Source organism: Callospermophilus lateralis, unplaced genomic scaffold, assembly GCF_048772815.1.
Source record: "Callospermophilus lateralis isolate mCalLat2 unplaced genomic scaffold, mCalLat2.hap1 Scaffold_279, whole genome shotgun sequence".
In the NCBI taxonomy this organism is placed as follows: domain Eukaryota; kingdom Metazoa; phylum Chordata; class Mammalia; order Rodentia; family Sciuridae; genus Callospermophilus; species Callospermophilus lateralis.
The window spans coordinates 808,237-834,125 of NW_027513499.1; the positions used below are offsets into that span (position 1 = coordinate 808,237).

Sequence of the window (25,889 nt, forward strand, 5' to 3'; positions counted from 1 at the left end):
TCCTAAATAAGGAAATTCAAAAAGAACAGGTTGTAATTACATAACTTATTCCAATAGGAGTCAATCATCCAGTGAAAAAGAAGTTGGAAACTTGTATCTAGATTCTCATTACTCACTCTTAATTCTCTCTCCCTTTAGCTCTTCCTCATCCTTTATCTCTTTCTTCTTCTCAACAAATGCATACCGAGTACTCACAATGTTCCAATCACTGCTTTAGGTGTTAAAGATACACAGTAATCAAGAACTCATATTTGGACCTTAGACTTTACTAAGGAAAAGTAGACAATAAATATGCCAATAAATAAACTAGATAATGTAAGATGTGATTAGTGGTATGAAGGATACAAACAGGATGCTGTGTAAAAGCAGAGAGAACTTGGTAGAGTAGCTAAGGTAGACAGGGTGCCTTTCGAAACTAAACTGTAAGAAGACATTTGAGCCAAGACCTGAGATGAGAGGAATCATCCACAAGTGGCTCTAGCATAAGGGCTTCCCAGGTATTAGAGAACAGGCTGGAGCAACAACAAAGGTTCCAAGTAGGAAAGAGTTTGCCTTATTCAAGGCATAGAAAGGACTGTGAGAACTTAAGTCTGACAAGCAAAGGGGAAGCAGCAGGAGATCAAAGTAGAAGGTTTAAATCAAAACCTAGCCCTACAATTACAACAATAACTTGAACATTTACATAAATACTCTAATCTCCCCAGTTCTAAAATGAGAATTCTACTTCCTTTACAGGCTATTGAGAGAATTACAGCCTAAATAAATGTATACAAAATGGCAAGGGAAAATCTAAAATGGACATTCACTCTCTCCATGACCTTTTTGATCTAGTTGACTAGAATCCTAATATTTCTTATCTTACTAAGAAGTACTGTTTATTTTTTAATACAAGAACATCTTTTCTATACTTCTGCATGATCATTGTTACTAAACTATTAAATCAACTCAATATTAATAAGTAGTATTAATAAATATTGATCACTTACACAACAATGGAATAGATACCCAAGAATGGGGAGCAGGTAACAAAAAGATCATGTCTCACTTATATCAGAAACAAAAACACAGAAAAGATCATATTGTAATAAGAGTTTAATAAAATGGGCAAAAAAATCAACCATTAAAAACGTATATAACAATAATTTTTAAAAGTTGATCCTGTGATGGTGGCATGTGTCTGTAATCCTAGGTACCAAAAGCCTGAGTCAGGAGGACTAGAAGTTCATCTGCCTAAGCAACGTAGGGAGACCCTGTCTCAAAATAAAAATAAAACAATAAAAGAGCTGGGGTTGTATTTCAGTGGTAGAGTGCTTGCCTTGCACATGTGGCACTGGGTTCGATCCTTAGCACTACATGAAATAAATAAATAAAATAAAGGTATTGTGTCCATCTACAACTAAAAAAGTTTTAAAAAATAAAAAGGACTGGAAATACAGCTCAGTGGTAGAGCACCCCTGGGTTCAATCCCCAGTACGTCAAAAACAAACAAAAAAGTTGAAAAATATCTTGGTTATTAAGAATATCTTGGCTGAGTGTGGTAGTGCACACCTGTAATCCCAGAGGCTGAGGAGGATTAAGAATTCAAAGCCAGCCTCAGCAAAAGTGAGGCATAAGCAACTCAGTGAGACCCTGTCTCTAAATAAAATACAAAATAGGGCTGGGGATGTGGCTCAGTGGTTATCTTGCATTTGTATTGTAACAGAATAATTAAATAGTATTTTCTTTTCTTTAGTATCAAAGCTCTGAAGAGGAAGTAGTTGCTTTAGAATAATAGCTTTGTTATATTATTTTTACAAGTTAAAGTATTATCAAACATTTAATTTATGTGAATAGCTTTAGAACTAAAAAAACAAATTATATTTTACTTTCTATAACTGTAGTATAGGTTTACATTTTCAACAACTATGGAATAACAGCTTCTATTGTTATTTTAAAATAGCTTAAACTTTACATAGAGTTTTCTTTCTACCAATACTAGCAATGATGTCTTAGGAGGATCTGAAGAGGAGCTTGAATTTTACAAAAGATATTATCATAAGTATGAAGCATGTCATGGGTTGGAGATTCATGGGCTGATTTGGTAGGACTTACACACTTTGGATCACTACATGGCAGACATCTGATGCTACTCCACCATGGAAAATTCAGCACTCCCAGCCTTTCTCTTGGAGGATGGACCTACCAACCTCCTGAAGCTAACCCTCAAAAGATGACACACAGGCAAATATCAAAATGCATTCTGCTTTTGTGACTGACGTGTTTCATTTTTGTGGTAGGAAAAATGGGCAGCTGCCTCAATTTTGAAAGGGTATTTTTTAAATTATAGGAAAAGATTCCTTCAAAACATTCAAATCTATTTAACTCAACACAATCTTGCCAAGTTCATACTACACTTAAAGCATTCAATAGGCACTGGGGTGGGGGAAGAGTCCATTCATAATCTCTTTGAGGACTGAAACAAATACAAGTGAAAAATAACACATGTGAGAGTCTGACAATGGATAGTTAAAATGATCCTATACAGGAGAGGAGGCAGAGTTTAATTATGCCTCTATAGAGACAGCAGAGAAAGCTTTCAGGGAGAGGTGGAATTCTGTGAAGCCTTGAAGGGTGGCTTAATAGAAGGGAATTTTGCAGGGTGGTGGTGGGGAGATATGCTTGAGTAAGCAGCAGTACATTACTGCAATTACATAAGAAAAATGGCTCAGACTTTCACAATCATAGTTTTAGTATTTTCAGACAGAATTTAAAAGATTTCGAAATGTTGAAGTAAAGAATACATCAGCCTAATAAACCAGCCAAGAGCTAGGGATGTAGCTCAGTGGCAGAGCATTTGCCTTATATGGGCAATGCCCTGGGTTTGATCCCCAGCACCACACACACGCACAAAATTAAATTTTAAAAAAACTTTTTTTTAAAAGAAAGGAAACCAGCTAAGTTCAACATATTAAAAGTTAGAATTCACTATTTTTCCTTAGAAGAGGCTTAATTTTTTAAAAAGCAAGCTTGAATAAGTCTACTTAATCTGAAATATTACTAAATACCAATTTGTAGAAAATATTTAATTCCAACTCAATAATTAACTCACAACAAGTGCCCTGCTTGGATAAATTCCAAATTACAGAGTCTACCCTACTGAAATACTCGTTTATGTTTCTTTCAGAAGCAACAGCAAATTAAAATCATCTAAAAGGATAACTATCAAGAAGGGAAAAGTACAAATGAAAAACATTATAAAAAATATAATAAAGTGAATCTCCAAAATTCTCTTTCCATTTCTACTCCAAATCTTTTTTAAAAAGCCGAAAAAGTAATAGATTTTAACCTGATCTTCGACTAATACATGGATCAATAATTTCTTAGGAATTTGAACTGGAGAGCTGTACTTAGGAATGATGTAGTACAGCACCACTACAAGTATTAATAACAGCATAGTGAAAGAACCGGTCCAGGTGACCCTAAAACTCATTCCTGGGATTTACAAGCTAATGTCGGTGTTGTCCTTAGCAAAATGAAACTGAGAGGATTCGAGTGCTTAGCATATAGATGCTATTCTAAAAAAAAAAAAGGCAGTTAATGAAAGATCTTGTGAGGCAATAGAAGTACTTGAGCATGCTCAGAGGAAGAGATAATAAATATATGAAATAAACATCCACAGTCTTTACAGCCACTCTGTGTATCTATAAGATTCTTAAATTTTGTTTGGAAACAAACTAATAGGAAATAGTGACTGAATAAGAAGCCAAAATCCTAATTATTTTTATCATAAAAAACTGAGGGCTGGTGACGTAGTTTACTGGTAAAGCACTTGTCTAACATGCCCAAAGCCCTTGGTTCAATCCCCAGCATCATCTCTCTCTCTCTCTCTCTCTCTCTCTCTCTCTCTCTCTCTATCTCTCTCTCTCTCTCTCTCACACACACACACACACACACACACACACATACGCACACACTCACACACAAACATAATTTTCAGTAGAACCACTGTATAAACAACTGTTGCAACATTTTATTTAAAGCCATCAATGTGTTTTTCTCAAAATAATCTTATATGTAGCCAGTCATAAAAGATTATATATCATATGAGTCCATTTAAATAAAATGTCTTCAATAGGACAATTTATAGACAGAAATCAAACTAATGGTTTCCTAGGGCTGGGAATTGGAAGGGATTTTAGGGGGATGGCAAGAAGTGAATGACTGCTCATGGGAATAGGGTTTCTTCTTGTGGTGATGAAAATGTCCTAAAATTGATTGTGGTGATGTCTGCATAACTCTTCCAATTTACTAAAAAATTGAATATGATATGGTAAATTGGTGAACTGTGCTTTATATAAATTATATCTCAATCATATACAAAGTATTTATTAATGCTTTTGAAAAATAAAGTTTTAGGTACAAAAAAACCCAAAAAATTTTGAGAAATATTACATTGATTAGTATCCTTATATACATTGGATATAGGCATAAGAACTATTTCTGAATATAAGTGTGTCTCTTATAACATCTCCAACTCTTATGATCTATGGCTGGAGATGTAGCTCAGTGGTAAAATCCTTGCCTAGCATGTGTGAGGTCATGGGTTTGATCCCCAGAACCACAAAGAAAAAAAAACTTTATGATCTGGATTACATAAAGTAACCAAAACTATTAAAATGACAGAGTTCATCAGAATTCTTGCCATATTCAGAAGGATGGTGTTCTGAAGAAATGAAATATGATCATCTAAAACTGTGGAAAAGCCACCAGAATCACAACAAATCTGTTATGCATTCCTTTGTTGTTGTCTGTTGTTGTTAACTTCTCTTTTCCAACCCAAACAACAGAAAATCAGATACCCTTCAGTATACTCTGAGAATCCTTTTTCTACCCTGGATTTGCAATACAATCACATTTCAGCTATCTCAATAATATATGTCTTTGTTAGAATTGCTATGAATGAATTAGATATTGGCAGTTTGTGGAATTTATAGGAACATTCTATTTAGTTCTTTTTTGGCAGGGGATACTGGGACTGAACTCAGGGGCACTTGACCACTGAGCCACATCCCCAGCCCTATTTCATATTTTATTTAGAGACAGGGTCTCACTAAGTTGCTTAGTGCCTTGCTTTGCTAGGGCTGGCTTTGAATTTGATATCCTTCTGCCTCAGCCTCCCGAGCGGCTAGGATTACAGGAATGCGCCACTGTGCAAGGCCCTCTTTAGATCTAGACCCTGCTCAGTTACTGGGGATTTAAATGAAACAGGGCAAACAAATCATTTCATTTCTTTCCTCAATAGAGAATGTGACCACAAGTCTGAGACTCCTTTTTGTTTGAAAATGCTTTGATTTTATGATTCCCTACTTAAAAATCTTACTTAGTTGGATAAATAAAATCTACTATTCCCTAGTCACATAAATGCACTGAGATGTGCAATCTTATCTCAATAAAAAAAAGAGTACAGGAGCTGGGTTATAGTTCTGTTTGTAGAGCATTTGCCTTGCATGTGTGAGGCACTGGATTTGATCCTCAACACCACATAAAAACAAATAAATAAAACAAAGATATTGTATCTGTCTACAACTAAAAAAAATTTTTAAAAAGGCTACATTAACTTACATTCATTCAGTTATTCACACTGTGCCTTTGCCCATACTGCAAGATGAAATCCAAATGGTAATTAAAAATGCAAATATTATAGGAGTTTAAAAGCACCAAAAAATAAGAGAAATAAATCCAATCACTTTCTGTGCTAAACAATCTTAATATTCACAACAGATAAAACTCTTTCTAAAGGAATATCACTAAAAATATAAAACAAAACTTACTTGGTTCTAGCTTCTTCAGGTCCTCCAGTTTAAATTCTTCCTGGGACTGTGTGGACTAAATTTAAAATATGCATGTTATATCTTTTCATTACAAAGATTTCACTACACCCTATGTCTTTTAAGTGGCAAGAATCAAATATTAAAATAAATATATTTCTTGCTTTAAAGGTAGAAAATGAAAAGTTCCAAACTGATTTTTGGAATATTCAAGCTAATAGAAACAGAAAAAATTAAAATCATATCTTTTATTTCTACAGTGTACAAAGTATGAACTAAATCATTTAAGTGTGAGTTCAACTGATCAATTCCAATTGTTATAAAACCCTTCTGAGATAATATTGCTTTGGGCATGAATGTCTAATATCTTATTAGAGCAATTTAGAATAATTCATTAAAAAAATCCATTTACCTGTAAAGCTGCGCTTCGCAATTCCAAGCATGTTGCAATTTTGCCTATGGTTTTCTGTAGGGAAAAAATGCTATACATCCCAAGATAATTTTAACTGTCAGTTACTAAAATCAAGAATTTTTATTTATAAGAGATCTATAGGGACTGGGATTTTAGCTCAGTGGTTGAAAACTTGCCTCACATGTGTGAGGCACTGGGCTCGATCATCAGTACTACATTAAAAAAAAATAAAACAAAGATATAGTGTCCATCTACAATTTAAAAAAAATTACAAAAGAGATCTATACTTCTTTAAATAAATTATTATTCCTTTTCTAGCACCTTGCAGATTTTAGAGAAGAAAATCTGAAGACAAAGGGCTGAGAAGTGGGAGAGAGATGAGTATATATTCTCCTCTAAACTAATATGCCATAACCAATTCTAAATCAAGTTTGGTTTGGTGATAGGTCTAGATATGATTTAAAGGGCAACAAAGATAGCCATTATGGAAAGCAGTGTGGAGGTTCCTCAAAAGATTAAAAATTGAACTACGATATGATCCAACAATTCCACTCCAGGATATATGGCCAAAGGAAAGGAAATCAGTAAGCTGCAGAGACACCTGCACTCCCATACTCATAGCAGCACTATTCCTATTAGCCATGAAATGGAAACCTAAGAGTCCATCAACTGATAAGTGGATAAAAAAAATGTTATATATACACAATGGAATACTATTCAGTCATAAAAATAAAGAAATCCTATCCTTTGCAACAACATGATGGAACAAGATCATTATATTAATGAAGTAAGCCAGGCACAGAGACAAGACCCAAAAAATCTTATTCATGTGGAATACAAAAAAGTTGATTTCATAGAAGTTGAAAGTAGAATAGTAGTTACCAGGGGTTGGAGCCAGTAGGGGTGGGTGGAGGGATAAATAAATGCATCCTACATTTCAAAAGAAAAAAGAAAAATTTGAAAGTTTTTAAACATAAGAAATGATAAGTGAGTAGAAAATGTTAACTGGATTTAAATATCACACAATATATACATGTATCAAAACATGTTACCCCATTTATATGTACTATCTTTGTTATCTGTAAGTTAAAATATTGACTTTATTTGTTTTAAAAATAGCTCTTTTTTAGTTGTAGATGGACATAATACATTTATTTTATTAATTTGTTTTTATGTGGTGCTGAGGATTGAACCCAGTGCCTCACACATGCTGGGCAAGCAAGCACTCTACCATTGAGCTACAACTCTAGCCCCCAAATACTAACTTTAAAAAAGAAAACAGAAAATTAAAAAGGGGGAGGGCAATGAAAAGGGATTTTTTACATCTTCCCTTCCAATCATCTTCTCATAAAGCCTGAAATTTACTAAAAGATATCTGAAAGATAGCACAATGGTCTAATTTAATTCTGATTAAAGCTCAATTCTGACTTGTTTAAAAACGTAGGCAATATTAACAAAATCAGTATTTGTGATGAATGGTGCAGATTTTACAGTATACCTGTTTTATAAAATAAGCTATAAAACAGATGTGATAGGGCACAGTCCTTGCTTTTAATATGCTCATGTTCTATTATGTGTGATAAAACATATACAAAATCACTATATTAAAAAGAGAGACACTCAATCTATAAGCTTCAGCAAAATAAGTTCCTTTTATGTCCTAAAGGAAAAGAACAAGATCTATATTAGGAATCCAGTCCCAAAGACTAGGGAGGATTTCCAAATCAAAGAGTTTGGAAAATTGTCATGGTTCAATTACTTAAAATCCCCAACTGAAAGCAGAGGGATAGGTTTGAAAAGTAAAGTGAAGTAGGGCATAGTCATTCTGAAAATGGACCTTCCACAAACTCCTTGCTGAGGAATCTAGGATTTCTTTAACAATAAGTTACACAGAAGTGTGTTTTTATTGTTCTTTTTTTTAACAGACATGCCCTTAAGAACACTGTTGTGAGCTGGGCATAGTTATGTGTACCATCTACTGGGAAGGCTAAGGCAGGAGCCTAAAAGTTTAAGGCCTGTGTGGGCAACACGGTGAGATTCTTTCTAAAAAAACAAACAAAAAACCCCTTGGCTATTGTGATACAGGTATGCAATGTAAACATAATTTAAAGGAAAGGGGAAAAACTGAAGGAAAAATCATTTAAGTTATTTCAAACTGTCTAAACAATATTCAGAATAAGAATATGAATAGCTAAGGTGGAAATGAAAAGGGGAGATTCATGAGATTCATAAAAGAAATTATCAGGGCAGGCAGCTGAACAATGACACTGAGACTTCTAGGTCCTTCCAAAAAAGATATTTTTGAAATGTCTTTAGGAATAAGTCTAGATCATAAAAGCAAAGAACTGTGTACATCATTTACAATGCTTACAAAATGACATATTTTGGAAAAAAACTGACACATTTTTCTGAACGCATTTTATGTATGACTTACAAAATGTTTAGTAAATTGGGGATTTGGTGATTTTGTGTTTGGTTAATGTTCTTTGAAAGGTAAAAGAGGAGTAAAGGGAAGTAACAGTATTGTCCTGGCCCCTGGTGCTTAGGCTAGTGGACACTCTTCAATTACTGTATCTTCAACAAACAGCTAGGATAGCAACTCACAAAAAAAAACTATTATTGAGCAAGATATGCCTCTCAGACACACAAGTAATAATATTTAATTATCTCCATAATCTTTTAAAAATTTCAATATAAAAGCTTAGAAAATATGCAATTTTAATCTGAAAAGAGATTACATTTGAAAATTATATTTATACATAGTTTGAAAAATACTCAGGTTTATTCATCCTCTTAAATAGCTATGTATAGAAACCAGCAGTAAGCAATCTTTTCTACATAAAGTCTAATATCCCCAATCATTGTTGTTCAAATATACCACTCAACTCCAGCAAAACTAGTAAATAATTAAGTATAAATATAATAATCAAATAATTTATTAATAACAAATACTGTTAATTATTAACCACTTATTAATAACTAATGAACACTTTCCGACAGGCTCTCCTAAGTGATTTATAAACATTAATTTAATTAACCCTCCCCACAACTCAGAGTTAGCTATGATCATTTTACAGGTGTGAAAACTGAAGTATGAACAGGTTAAGTAATTTGTCCCAGTCACCAATGCCTTCTATATAACACACAAGATATTCAATAAAACCACACACTTCAATCAATTCCATTTAGCTATATTCTTTACTATATTCTTTCAAAACTGATTTTATAAAAGAATTTTGCTTGTATTGAGATGTATCAATGAGATAATCTTCAAAATAGTGGTTAGCTTTTTTTCCTTCTTGACTTTAAAATCCATTTTATTTCACACTTCAAAGATTTAAGATAAAAATGTTGTACCTGAACAATAAGAAACCACTAACAAACTATTCTCACTTAAACATTTCTTCAAGTTAAGCAAAGGCAATAGCTTTTTATACAGAAATGTACTGAACTATGGTAAAATACCAACAGGCCTTATTCATAACTATTTTAAGGGACCACACCCAGCTTCAGTATTAAAAAAGAAGTGAAACACTATTATTTCAGCTGTGGCAATAACTTTTAAAACATGTAGATTTTATTGATGTCAAAATCAAGTGCTTGCTACTGAAACAGTGTCACCTTCCTTAAAATGAACAGTTCAGAAAAATGATAAAGAAGCACAAGTTCACATATTCCAGAGTATAAGTATTGACTACTTTAATTAATGTACATTAAACCAAGCACTGAAGTGATGTTTGATTTTTAGAAAGACTTAAATCACTAGCATTTTATTCAAATTAATTGCTCATACCTAATATCATAAGAAACAGAAAACAGTATCATTTTTAGAGTATTATCTACTTTAGTTTGTCATTGCTAAGAAAATTGAGAGCCCTAAAGATCAGTTAAAGGAAAACATGGAATAAAAATGGACAATTAATGAGCTAAATTAATTTTGCTAAAATGTATTCAATTTATATAATGAATAAAATCAGTTTGAAAATAAACATAATTCAGTACAGTCTTTCTTAATCCAGACTTAACTTTTAAATATTTAAGCAGCCACTCATCTTCCATCTAGCTGTTGGAGGAGAGATAACACTGGGGTAGAGAAAAAGTGGAAGTAGAAAGGTGGAATCGATAAAACATAAAACAAGTATATAGTGCTGTGATTCTCATTACCACCAAGTTTGACTCAAAACAGGGAAAAACTTTGTAAGTGTCATGAGACAGGATGTTCTATTTTGTCCAGAATCTTACATGAGAAAATCTACTACACCAAAGTAGGGAATTTCATGAAATGAAAGCTTTTGGCAGCTTTTTGTTGGCCACTAAACCCAGTTGTTATAATGACAAAACTATTGAAAACTGAAATGAAAGCTAAGGGAACTAATCGTGAGGGAGGATCAAATAAAAATCATAAACTCTTGTTTTAACTAGAAATCTTTGAGAATATTAAAAATAGGAAATAAATGTGAAGTTTTTATTCTATCACCAATTAATTTGGTTTAGACAGATTAGTAGTTCTGCTTTAGAATTCTTTAGATATAAAATAAACATTGGAAAAATATGTTATTCTCTTAAAAATTAGGATTTATTTTAATAAAACATTTATTCATCAAATATATTTGAGAGCTCACTGTGAACTAGACAGCAAAAAGTTTCATAAAGAAAGCACTTTAGTAATAAGATTGGTTTTTAAAAACCAAAAACATTTTTCAAAGTTCCACTAACTACTGAATGGTTGGCATAATTATATAACTCGTCACTGCTATCAATACATGAAATAGTATAAGCATAAGAAATATAACTCAAAATAAAACAACATTTTTGCAAAGAATAAGGTTAAAAGCATTTTCTATTTTCCTTTTTGGAGAAAAATAAATTCAGTTTTCTCTCCAGCTTATGTACAGGCATAGTATTTAATGCAGATCTAACAGTATGTGTCAAAATTTCCTGTATTATGTTCTTTAGAACACTATATCCAATGAAATATTCTGTAAAGAAAGGAGGGGAGCTTTTCAAAAGCAAATAATTTTTAAAATACTGCACAACCAAACTCTTTAAAATATCCAACATACACATTAGAATATTAAAAGTCCAGAGAAGTCACAAACTGTGTGCAAGTAATGCCTATTGGGCTGGGGATGTAGCTTACTAATATACAGAGTGCTTGCTTGCCTAGCATGAGGACCTGGGTTCTATTCTTAGCACAACACACAGACACACACAGAGACACACAGACACAATCTATTAATTTTTAAGAGCCAGTGTTTCCCAGAACATGTCTTGAAGACCTCTCTTTTCTAATCATTATTAACTGAAGACTTTGATAATTTTTTTCTTATGGAACAATCATATAAGGCCTATACATCAATATGAGAGTTTCTGTCTGTTGTGAATATTTCACTTGCATTTTCACAGAAATTTAAACCTTTAAATGCATATAACTTGCCTTATATAGTAGAACAGAATGACTTGGGGTCCTTCTTCAAGACCAAGGAATAGACAGGCAGACAGAAGCTCTGTCTGCAGTTACACCTGGCAGCCAGAAATGCCTCCTGGGCAGGTATTATAAATAATATGTTCCTCAGAAATCAGGCTTCCAGGAGAGGAGGAGGTACAGACCACTTTACATGTAGAGGTCACTGGAGTTTTAGGAAGGAAAGACCTTTTAAAGTCACTTAAGAGTTCTCTAATCTCTCATGTCTTATATAAGGAAAATCAGGCCCAGAGCCAAAGCCAGGATGCAAGACTTCAGTCTTCTGACTCTAGGTCTCAGCTCTCTCCTCTAGGACCTGCAGCCTCCTGGATCTTTTGGAGTACAAGATCTGGGGGTCTTTATAACCAAAGACAAGCTAAACAGCTATAAATTAAAGAATCAATAGCATTATCAACACCAACTCTTGTCTCAGAATACTAAAAAAAATCAAGAAAAAGTTAATTTTTTTCTCATCACTTAACAAGGTTCATTTTTTGATATTAACCTGTTTGTTTTGTAATTTTAGAATGTTTTAGGAGGTCAAAAGACTTTAATCTCAGGCCATGTGGCTCACAGGTTCTACTCCTGAGCAACAAATGCTGGAGAAATCTAACTAACTGAAGGCAAACAGGTGACTAAAATATGGGATCATTAAAACTTTTTTACATTTTTTTATTTTGTCTTCATATTTATAACATACTTCATTAACTATTAATTTATGTACCTGGATATCTAAGATTCTATTCATCAAGATTTAGATATTTTAAGTCTTAATTCAATGATGCCTGCTGATCATTTCATAAACAACTCCTAGACAGACTTCACAAATTTTATAGAAGTGGTATAGTGTACAGTCTTTGTTCCTTTCCTTAAGCATATCAGCTATTTCCTTTGTGATAATTATTTTCCAGGACTAAGATCCTAAGTCTCTTAAATCTATTGTGGATATTAGCACTTATTAAGGAAAAAAGAAAAACACCCTTTTAAATTGCAGTAACATAATTTTTTTGAAGTAGATTTTAAATATTTTAAAAATACAAATATATTTGGGCAAGAAATACAGCTAACCCTCTGGGGGCTTTTTCTCCCCAAACTCCTGTAACTAAGAATTAATAAACACAGGCCTATGGACTAAAAACTTGCTTAGGTTTAATTAAAAATTTATGCAAAAAATTACTCCCATTTCCCCTTGTGCAAAAAAAGAAAAGTATTAATAAGAGTGAATTAGGTCACCAGGATTTTCACACTGCCTTTTCTTAAGAGATGAGGAAAAGACTAACACATATTTTTCACTATCTACAGGATTAAAAATTGACTTAAAACTAGTTACTCTGAGCCAGGAGAAAATGGGAGTTGTTTCCTCCCATTTCTTCTCTTCTTTTAGAATGAAGTTACTTTAAAGTATCCCCTTTTAAATAATCTCTATCAGGGAATCAACTTGATATACAAAAATTTTAATTCAAGGAAGAAAGAACAGTACTGAAACATTTTGCAATCTTATATATTTATTTAGCTGACAGATCTGTACGCCAACTTCTTGACTTAATCTAATTTTTTTCCATTTGTTTTTTGGTTTGGGGGGTTTTGTGTGTGTTTTCTGTTTTGCTTTGAGAGGTGATACATAAAGAGTTATGAAAATTCAGAGTTAAGCATTGAGGTGGAATGCACTTATTCCCAATCCTTCTGTTTTTCCAAGTGACTCGGAACAAACTCCAGTCTTTGGGTTACCCACGCTTTTCAACTAAAAGTGTGGATGACTTCCATTAGAGTTAAATAAGGCCTAAATAGTTAACTAAAGTAATTCATTAAGTGATAAGTTATATATCTGTATAAATGTTCACTTAATGTTAGGCAAAGCATAATCAATCTGATTTTTTTTTACTTAAATATAACAGTTTTTTGTTTATTTTTCTGCTTAATGGACTCAAGAGCAATTTCATTTGGAATTGAATATATCTAGATATTATTTGATGGTACCTTTTGCTCTTCTGTGAATTCAGAATTGTTGTGTTGAGCTTGGGCCTCTTTTTGTAGATGTCTTGCTAATCTGTAAGAAGAAAACTTTTTTTAGAACTGAAAGCAAACTATCTCAACTGCAACAAAGTAAAACAAATTAAATCTCTTAAAAACAATAAAGTGCATAATACTTTGTTATGTTATTGAAGTAATTCCACATTTTCAAGGCAAATCTACATTACCCTGAGAATCAAACTTTTTACAAAAAAAAAAGTTTGTACAAAATAATGATGAAATAAGATACTTTTTATACCATTTCACTGGGACAAATTTCAGAATCTTAGAGCTGCAAAGAATCTCAAAAAGCACATAATTCAACTTTCTTTACTATGCACTAATTTCTTCTATAAACAACCAATAAATAGTTGTCCAGATTCTACTTTAACACTTCCAGTGAGCACCAATAATATATCAACCATAGATACGTTATCATTCTATCATAATTCATTTCCCAATGAGATTTGCCCAAATCCAAATTACAGCCATGACAATAACTCCATCAAAATATGCTTTTGAAACATTTTTAAATGGAAAATAAAGAAAAGCCGTCCACCAATCAAAAACAGAAAATACTGCTTGCCCAGTTATCATCATATCTAAAAATGGCAGGTAGGCCTTGAGTGAGTTTTCCAGGATGAATTTATGATGCTAGTCCAAGCTCAATGGTGAAGATCCAAAGCTATTTCTGAGACAGCAAAAGGCAAAGACTTACTCTTATGAAGAAAGAGAGGGAAAAAAAGAGACCAATTTTAGACACAGTATATGATTAGACATATTTCTAAACAAGTTATAAAAATGGCCAATAAACACATGAAAAGATATTATGTATCATTAGACATCAGGGAAATGCATATCAGAATCATAAAATAATTACTTAGCACCCATGCAGATGGATATAATTTAAAGAGATGAAGAAAATAATAGGCGTAGGGAGAGTACGGAAAAAACTGGAACCCCCATACATTGCTGATGGGAATGTAAATTGGTGCCAGCCATTGTGGAAAAGTTTAATATAGTTAAATACAGAGGAACTGTATGCTCCATCAAACTCCTGAATGGATATATCCAAAAGAACTAAAAATAAATGTTCACACAAAGCACATGTACACAAATGTTTACAGCAGCATTATTTGTAATAATCAAAAAGTCATAAAACCAAAATTTCCATCAACAAAACATGGTACATATATTCAGTAGACTATTATTCAGTCATAAAGAGGAATGAAACTCACATAATATGCTAGCTACAGTTATGAATGAACTTCAAAAAGATTATGGTATATAAAAAGAAGTCATATGTAAATGTCATGTTATATGATTCCATTTACATGAAATGTCCAGGAAAGGTAAATTCATAGAGAAAGAAAGCAGATGAGTGGTTTCCAGGATATGGAAAAATTTAGAATGACTGATACCAGGTATGAAGTTTCTTCTTGGAGTGGGAGAAATTTTTAGGAATTACAATAGTGATGGTTATAACACATTGTGAATACATTAAAGACCACTTCACTGTACACATTAAAATAGTGAGTTTTATGGTATATGTAAAAAAAAGCTAGCAAAATATTTTGAAAATAAGATTGCTATTCTGGTTGAGGTCTGGGAGTAGGAATGACAGCAAGTGCTAGGTAGAAAAGGCAATTAAAGAAGAAGTTCATCACAGTTCCAAAAAACAAGAACTAGATAGGAGTTCTATTCTATGCAATCATATCCTTAAAGATCAAGTAGTATTCTCAATGGCCTCTATCCTCTTTATGAAAAGTCTGCATCCTTTATCATTAAGCAAGAAATTCTTACAAAAAAATCTTAACATTTGCTAAGATAGCTCCACCATGTTACTCAGTCAAATTTTCATCCATTTACTTACTTGCTTCCAAAGCTGGAAACCACACAATATATTTCCTAAAATGTCATTCACTGACTCATAGTCTCACATTTTTATGAATTCTTATGCAGGAGAAGGTACAAATAAATATGGCCCATTGTCCTTTTTCTGTATTTGCTTTCTTTTTTTTAACTCTTGCTGACCTATGTGGACTCTTACAGGAATTCACGGTCTATACACCCTTAGCAATGTCAACTATACATCCCTGAGTTCAGGGAAGTTATAGTGTAATAGTTTCTTTATTTGAATATTTCTACATATAATTTGCTAGGAGTGGCTATCAACCTAAGCAGGATTCATTTTTTTTTCTTTAAATAGTTTTTGTTTTGTTATTTTTTTAGTTTTAGTTGGAACCAATACCTTTTATTTTATGTATTTATTTTATGTGGTACTGAGGATGGAACCCAGTGCCTTGCACGTGCTAGGCAAGCACTCTACCAATAAGCCCAAGCTCCAGCCCCAGCCCCTAAGCAGGATTCTTGTCAGGAAAAAAAAGTATAGCTTTCAACTCCTGGTTAAATACTAATAATCAGGGCTGGGGTTGTGGCTCAGTGGTAGAGTGCTCGCCTAGCATGCACAAGGCACTGGGTTCGATCCTCAGCACCACATAAATGTAAAATAAAGATATTGTGTTCATCTAAAACTTAAGAATAAATATTTTAAACTAAATAAATAAATACTAATAATCAGAATAAAGGAGACTAAATTAAAATAATCCTGTTTTCAAAAATTAGGCAACAGATTGGGAGAAAATATTGTAAAAATAAAGAACTTTTATCTGTAGTACATAAAGAACACCTACAACTCAATAGGTAAGAGATAATTCAATTTAAAAATAGGTAAAAGCCTCTACTCAAAATGTCATGTGTCCGCGAAGTTTTCCCTGATACCAGATTTAAAATGGTGGTCTCCTAATTTCTACCCCATATTCCTGTATTTCTCTTCCCTACTTCATTCTTCTTCAAAGTATTGACCATCATATAAAATATAGGCAAGATGTTTTGCCAAAATGTGACAATAAGGCAAGAATCCAAGTTTCTATAGCTTAAGAGTCATTTTCTAAGAATGACAATAGACTCAATCTAAAAATTAGACCTATTCAACAGTAACCAAAAAGCATAAACATGTGACATGGCAATAGCTGATGAGGCAAATCAACTATTTAGAATAACTTGATGGTAAAGAAAGATCAGGCTTAAGCTAAAACCTATTAGTGTCACACAAATTCAACTAATTACCTACAATAATTAGCAAGCTTTGTCCTGCCTTTAGTCAAACCAATTTTTAAAAAATGAAGTTACAGGTGATAATATAGTTTATACACAGTCATCAGTTGTGTCCATCGAAGGGGGACACTGTCCAGGTGTACCCTGGATATTTTTTGAAATCTCTGGGCTGATTCTGCACCTGATAAAAAAGATAGTGCAATGATAGACAACAAATGAGAAAAAGGACAATCATCTGGTCCAAAAACTTAAGACATGAAATTAAGAAGCAGACAAAACAGAAGACAAACAACCATATCACTTGGAATGTATTACTCTGAAGGCAAGTGCAGTAGAGAGAAACACAAATTATTTTAAGCAAAGTAAGAAAAGACCATAGCAATAAGTTATTTTTAGAGAAAACCAACTGGAGAAAAAATATGTATGTTAAGATATGTCAACTTGACACAAAGATAAAGTAGAACAGGAATCTGAACCCATTTACAAGCTGAACAGAGCTGAATAATGAAAGCTAGTGTCATAAACTTGGCTGCTTGACTGGCTTTGTGTAAGAAAATATCTCAGAACTTTGAACTTAGGAAATTCCAACTTGTCTTGCACCAGGTCACGAGCTCCACAGAGCAGGAACCTATTTCAACAAGCAGGTTTAAAAAACATTTAAAAAATATTTTCATTGCTATTAATGATACACTTAAAAATGCAGTAAGTGCTAAAATCCATCAAAGTAAAATGCACTGAAAAAAATTAAACTTACTCAGAAAGATGTTCAGAATTTGGGATACAGACAGAAACTGAAATTAGAAGAAAAGTTTTATATTTACAACAGCATATGAACTATGATGAGAGTAACAATTTAGTAAAGAGTTCATATTGTGGTTGACCAAAAATAATGGAATAAATAACAAAATCCACAAGTGCACAGTTATATATATGTACCTTTCTCTACTACAACTTGGCAAGTATGGGTTTCATGTTGACTTAAGTGTGCAGCCATATTATCTAAGCCAGAAACATCAGTTAGGAAATCACAATTAAGGCACACAAGAGTAATGCCCCTATTAAAAAATAGCATAAAAGAAAAGTTTTATCTGTTGTTAAATCTATATACAAGTTCAATGATTATTTTTCCACAAATTATCTTTTTGTGTAATAAATGTAACTTGTTATTTGTTATATAAATTTGATGTAACTGAAATGATTCTCTATAAAATGGTACAGCTATGTCCAAATTTTGCTACTACTTATTTACATAGAGTATTTATGTTTTATAAATATTTATCTTTTGTACCAGTCAAAAGACCTACAACCAGTCTAGGTTCCATTAACAATTTGCAATAATATAGGCAAGTCACATTCTATTTGTTCCTCTGCCCATCTGCAAAGTGAGAATAGCATTCATTCACTCAATATATATTTACTGAGGTTGTCTATACAACTGTATCACTGTTATTATGAACAACAACAACAAAAAAAGCCAGTCAGTACTTGAATGAAATTTATAATCTAGTGTTTTATTTAGTTGAGGACAAAATTAGAAGAAAATTATAAAGTATTTAGAAGTATAGTATGATACCTGCCACTACATGCCAAGGTTTTAGCATGATCTTCCAAGGGTGGTTATTATTTAACATGGAATTAACTGACGTAGTTAATAAATATGTTGGAGTCCACAAATTTGGAATCCTCATCATCCCAGCACTGTGAATGCTATTGCCTACCTGATGGGGCCTATACTACTCATTCTCTTTAACAAAACTTGTGAGTGCTGTACAGAGAAAGGAGAAAGAAACTCAAGTCCAGAGAAAATAAAGACAGCATCATGCTGCCTTAGCAGGTCAAAGCAGGGAGAACTCCAACATGTTCTTGATTCTTAAATAACACATGAAATGATTAAGGAATTTCAAAGGAAGTTAGGAAACAAGTCCCAAAATTATGAAAAACTTTTTCTGAGTCTAGAATAGTTCTTACACTCACTGAATTAAACTGAATAACATTTGCTATCTGAAGTATTTAAACATAATTGGCATGTTAAAGTTATGTGTCAATGGCCTTAAGATTCATATTTAAAATGTGTTTGATCTCGTGACTTTTAGTTGAAAAGTATCTTAAATATTATTAAGACTGTAAAAATATTGAGATGGTTCAGAGAACTTAGAAAGCCACTATATAATTGAACTTATTAGATTTATTAAAATGTTAAGCAATTGGGAGCTAGTTGGGTCAAGCATTTGAAGTGCCGTTTAAAAGAAAATCATGTATATTTAATGGATAAATGACACTAAATTGTTTAAAGTAATTTGAACTTAAATGTCACTGTTGAAAAAAATTCAGTCTGTTCAATTTAAATGAACTTTATCTTACATTAAATTAAAGTTCCTCTAGAAAGTGATTACTAAAAAGTACTCAAATTCTAAATGGAGTATTTCTAAAATTCTAAATGGAGTATGGAGACTTAAAAGCTTAAAGAAAGTTAAAATGTAAAATACTTAGCTTAAATAACTAACTACAATTTTTTCTATGAACAAACTGCCCTCATAGATACTAAAAAGAGTTTCACTGGTAAAGAACAGGCTACTGCCTATTCCACTGGATATAGATAATTTAAAAAGGGATGACATGACTAACTCAATCTGTTTTTAAACAGGGATTTGTAATTGGAATTTTTAATCAAATTTCTTGATTTGGGAAAATATGTGAGTCTGGGAATATTATAGTTGGGTCATTAGTAGAGAAAAGATGGTCTGTACAGAGAAAGCAGAAAGAAACCCAAGTCCAGAGAAAATAAGACAGCATTGTGCTGCCTTAGCAGATCAAAGCAGAGAGAACTAAAGTAAGTTCTTGATGACTTTTTGTTTTCCTTATTTGCTCTGCCTGTTGCTCCTCTACTTAAGGGTCTATAAGAGTCTTTGGAATCTCTCTAATAAATCAAAGTTTCACCTAAATTTTGTTTAGGTGAAAAAATTGATCATTTAACTGATCACTGTTATTATCAGTTTAATACAAAGTATATACATTCAACGTTCATATATTTGATGTTCATTACATAATATATATGTTACACCAGTATATGAATACAAACAGGATACTTCAGACTGAGTTCTCCTCCTTAAGTTCTATTCTAATAGCATGATATATGTGTGCACTGAGAGAATTCACTGGCACATCAAATCTAAAATCATCTGCTTTCTGCCCAAATCATCTCCTCCTGACTTTCTTATGGTCCCATTTCACTTGACACTAAAGCTCAAACCATAGACACCTATGACTTTCTCCTTTCTTAAAACATTTAATATGTCAAGCATTTTATAATATTAACAACTTATTGAGTACTTATCTGTGCCAGGCTGCTTTTAAACATATCATCTCATCTAAATCTTACAACAACCTGAAGAGTTCAGTGTTATAATTATTACCCTTTTATACAGTACAGAGTTAGCTTAGTAGCCTACCAAGGACATAGAGCTGGTAAAGGTCAAAATCAGGTGTAAAATTATGCACTTTGATTCCAGAGCCCATATTACATCATAAACACAATGTAATACCACCTCACCACCTTAATTCAGATCCCTAATCTAAATGATTTATGCACCTACAACTCACCTTGTATGTCCCTGAATTCAACTTTCCTTCAGTATCACTTGAATCTACACAAAACACTAATGGTTCTCCAGTGCCCTCCGAATTAAGTCCAAATTTCCTAAGTTTAATTTTCAATGCATTCCAATATGATTGTAAGCTCAAAATTGTTGCTACAGACTTTAATCCATTACTATCACACAAACATCATGTTCCATCCATTTACTACTAGCCATACTTTCTGTATGTCTTCTCTTTTTCATTTCTGCACTTTTGTGCTATTTTCGCCAACTAGAAGATCCCTCTGCTTCTTCTGCCAGTTTAAAAAAAAAACACTCATCCTTAAAAACAAAATAAACCTAATTCCTATCCAGATCATTCCAAGTAATCTCTCACTTCTCTGAAATAACTTATTGCACTTATTAAAATCCATAGTTACTTCTGTTCATACTTTATTTCCCACCTAATGAACAACATTCCCTGAAGGCTAGTTCCAAGATTGCTTTATCCCTATCATCTACACAGAACCTGCTACAATACATACATGATAAATGCATAATACACATAATATACACAATAAAAAGTATTCCATTTCAATAAGTAATTACAAAGATTGGGGGATATGGAATTTTATAAATATGCTAAGTTCCACTCACAGAAATTGACCAATTCCAATGTGAGACATAATGGTAGTTGAGAGAAAAACACTCCAGACCTTTAAAAAATCAGATAATTTGTTTAAAAAACTAACACACAACTGAGCTAGACAACAATGAGGTAAAAATCAAATTAAAATCTAACTTTTAAAATGCAATAAATCCTATTCATTCTTATAAAAGTCTTTATTAAGGCAGTACCTCAAGTAACAATCAATTTCTCTGAATACAATAAACACTCTAATGAGACTAAAAGTTTTAATATTGAACCATTATTTTTTATCTTCCTGTGAGCTACTGGCTCAGCATCATAAATGGGACCTTTTGTCCAAATACATATTTTTTCCATATACATTAATTAATTCAACAAATATTTACTGAATGCCTACTATATGCTAGGCTTAAAAAAACAAAAACAAATGAACAACAACAACAAAAAAAAAACAAAACCACAAGCCACATAGAATGTAGTAAGAGAACACAGACCACAGACAAACAAAAAGTAAAATATACAGTATTGCAAATGCACTATGAAAAAAAAATATTAAAAGGAGGTAAAAGTGCTAGAGTGAAGCATGGGGGGAGTGGATACAATTTCAAATGCAGTAATTAAGGAAAGGATCACTGTCAGAGTGGAGATAAAGGAGTAACCATATAATATCTGGGAAAGAGTAAACTATGCATAGGAGATAATAAACACAAAGATCCTAAGATATAATGCCATTCCCTCTTCCTCCTTTTCCATGAACCCAAAGCATCACACACGTCTTTGGCTATACCTATCAATAAATTAGTTTGGTGGAACAAAGATATTGTTATTTCAAGGAGAATAGCAACATAAGCAGAAAATAAACAAAGAAAAAGAAACAAAGGAAATCAGAATTTTAAAAAATGGTGCTCAATGGATTTTGAATTCAGTGTGTGGTATAACCAATGCTAATTATCAACATTCATCCATAGTTTCTTTACAGAAGCTAAGATGTATACTTCTATTTGAAAAAGAAACAAACAAAAAAGAATTATGAAGACTACTGATTTCAAGAATTTCAGTGGTTTCATATATGTGCTTCAAAAATTAACAGCGTCACTTTAATAGGTATCTTAAGTAACTTTTTGATATTCAAATATTGTTGGTGGGCCTGATTTTTCCTTTCATTTTACAATGCAAATGCATGAGAATTTCATCTTGACACCATTTGTCACCAATGAAATAAATTTACCAAGAGATTAATGGCATATCTCAGGTCTTATAAGGAACAATATAATATCCATTAGGAATCACTCAGATTTCCAAACTGGCACTCACAGACAGTTTAATTTAAAAGTGCAAACCACAATGATACAGCACTTCCTAGCAACTAGGATGACTATAACAAAAAAGATATAATACTGAATGTTACAAAAGATTGTGAAGAAACTAGAACCCTCATACACTGCTGGTGGGAATGTAAATAATGAGGCTACTTTGAAAAGCAATTTAGCAGTTCCTCAAAAGGATCAATGTACTATAAAATCCAGCAAATTTAATGTTAAGTATATACTAAAGAAAAATAAAAAGACATGTCCTTAAAAAATTAATATGTAAATGTTCACAATGTAGCATTATAACAACCTAAAGTGAAAATGAACTGAATGAATGGCTAAACTATGACATATTCATAATATGGAATATCATTCAGCACTTTGAAAAATGAAGCATTCATACATGCATGCTACAATATACATAAACCTTTATAGGCAGTTGGAAAAGACTACATACACAGTCTATCATTCCATTTGTAGAAAATATCTAGAATGAACTAATCTACATAGGCACAAAGTAGATTCATGATTGCTTAGTAATGGGGAGAGTTGAAAAGAAATGGGGATAACCACTAATGAATGGGGAAAGGGTTTCTGTTTGGAATGACCAATATGTACTAAAATTAATTGTGGTCATTGCTGTACAGCAGCAGTACAGTATAATATTATAACCTATTATAGGTTTGGATGCTATACTATAATGTATAGTATAATATAGCACAATACCATAACCTATTAATTTTATTGTTAAATGCATATTGTACAGCATGTGAATTATATTTCAATAAATTTCTTATGCAAGAAAGAATGTAAATTATAACCATTGTTTAGTAGAAAGAATTAAAAAAAATCAACTAGTTACCTGAGATCTTCAGAATGCTCCTTAAATATACAAAACCTTTTACTTGGACGACTACTGTGAAAGCTGGAGAGACAGAAGACATTTTAATAATTTTAGTATAGAATTATATTATTTCATAATAATAATTATATTAATTTATAAACATATTTCAAGTCTGTACTTAAGTTTCTAGTTTTTAAAAGACTACAGAATAAATACTGAACCATTAACTCTGTTTAATTTAACATTTGATCTGATATTCCATTTTGCTTTTAATTCCTAATGACACATACTTTTTTCCCTAAGCATATACTTAGATGATCAATACCTCACCATTATGTAAAAAGGAAATGCTCAAAGAGTTAAAAAACAAACTAAATTTTTCATTTATTATACATTTAAAACAATTCTAAATTTTTATTAACAAATTAATTTTGCTACAATCTGAATTATTATTAGAAATCAACTTTTTGAAAATAACTTTTTAATAATCTTATCATGCTGGTATAGAGACAGGGGAACAGAATTCAATTGATCTAGAAAGTACACACTATTTCAGCTAAATATTACTGTTTACCATCTGTAAATTCAAACATCTAGACAGTTCTTTGTAATTGTTAGTAGAGGTTTAAGAAAAAAAGCAGAACTCATAACTTAATGCTTCCTCTAATCACAGAACAAAAAACCATTAACCAAACATTGTAGCCAATAAGGAAAGCTTTCTGTACTAGAAAACCAGAAGTAGTTTAGCACACTATATCTGAAAGTCACAGAAAACCGTATCACCATCACCTGAGAGTTTATTTAGAAATGCAAAATCTTAGGCTCTTCACAAACCTACTGAATTAATCTCTGGCAGTGGGATCCAGGAAACTGCCTTAACAAGTTTTTCAGTGGTTCTTACATAAATTAAAGTTTGAAAAGCAGTAGCCAACAAACTAGATAAATGGCTACTCACATCAGTGATGCCTGTATGTAAAGGAACAGAAATGTTCTGGCTAAATATAATCCCTAGAAAACAGCCTCAGAAGATTTCAAATATCATTTCTTCAAGCTAGGGTAACTATTATTTGGAGATTTATGAATTTAAGATATTATCACAAAAACACAGTTTTTAGAGAGATCAGGGGGTTGGGAAGCCCTGAAATTGTGTGCAAAAAATTATATAAATCATTGTTTCCTTAGAGGAATGAGTCCAAGACTGGGAGGCAGGTTTACTGGGGATTGAACCCCAGCGTGCTCTACCAGTGAAATATACCTCCAGCCCTTTTTATTTTTAGACTAGGTCTCTCATAAATTGATGAGCTGGCCTCCAACTTGGAATCCTCTAGCCTCAACCTCCTAAGTCACTGGGATTACAAGTATGTACCACCAGGTTCAGTTCAAAATAAGTTATTTTTTTAATGACATTTTAAAGTTTTTTCTCTTCAAATAAATATACTGTTTTTATTTATTCTTTGATAAGGAGAAAAATTATATTTTAGGGTCTTTTTGATGGCTTCCACATCTATCTATAACTTGAACCAAATATCTACAAATGTTCCTAATTAAATTTTTAGTTGTCTGAATCCAGTTATGATTTAGAGTTCCCTATCTTTGGGGAAAAAAAAAGCATTTATACTGCCTCTTTGACTCATCTGTATTTACTACATAACTTCTACAACTGCAATTTTTTGTAATGTAAGAATGGAAAAATGAATCACAACTCACAAATAAAAAGGAGGAAAAAGCTACCTTTCTTCCCTATTTCCACAAAGTTGATAGAAATACAGAAACACACCTAAGAAAACAGAAAAGGCTAAGACTTTTATTCAATACAGTAAAAATACAGTGTTAAGACGTAGGTCTAAAAAACCTGCTACCCAACTGCATGACTATAATTACCAAAAGCTCATTGAATTGTTCTTCACAAATAGGTAAATTTTATTAGGTATAAATTATACCTCAAGGAAATTGAGGACAAAATCCCTCTTTGACCATATTTTCCTTAATAATCTTGATTCCATGCAAGAAACAACTTAACTTTCTGAGAAACACAAAAGGAATGACTTCCTTAACATCCAACAATATTGATGGTATACCTACTATTTAAGACAGTAAACTGTAGAATGATGATATAATAACTAGAGTGGTAAGTCGCCTGCCCTAGAATTCATGGTTGAGTGAAAGAGAAGAAGATGGTTTGACACAGAATAAATACTATTAAATAAATGTGGAATGAATATATATTCATAAATTAATGCAAGAAAAAAATCAACAGTGACACAGAACTCTGTGTACAGGAACAAATCATTACAACAGCTTTTGTTTTACTTGGAAATGTTTAACATCTTTCTTCAAAGCCTAAGAGAAATGTCATTTATAGAAAGTCTTCTCTACTTCTTATTTAAAGAATTTATTCTTACCTTCTCTGTGCTCTCATAGTCATCTGCTTATCACATTAACCTAGGTAAACATATTTCTCCTACTAATTAGCAAAAATTAACAGCAAGGACTTGACCCCCAATACTACCTGCCTATCACACTTTCTAGAAAACTGTATGGTTTCATATGCCTCCCAAAGCTCATGTGTGAGCAATGCAAGAAAGTTTAGAGATGACTCAACTAGTTTATGAGAGCCTTAACATAATCAGTGCATTGATCCCAGATAGGGATTAACTGGGTGGTAGCTGTAGGCAGGTAGGGTGTGACTGGAGGCTCGTCT

General features: G+C 32.4%; 2 pseudogenes; both read right to left on the reverse strand.

The window, feature by feature from the left end:
• LOC143640448 (axin interactor, dorsalization-associated protein-like) overlaps positions 1-16,511 on the reverse strand; it is a 36,380-nt pseudogene extending 19,869 nt beyond the window's left edge.
• A 1,049-nt stretch (positions 16,512-17,560) lies between these two features.
• LOC143640449 (zinc finger protein 280D-like) overlaps positions 17,561-25,889 on the reverse strand; it is a 50,687-nt pseudogene continuing 42,358 nt past the window's right edge.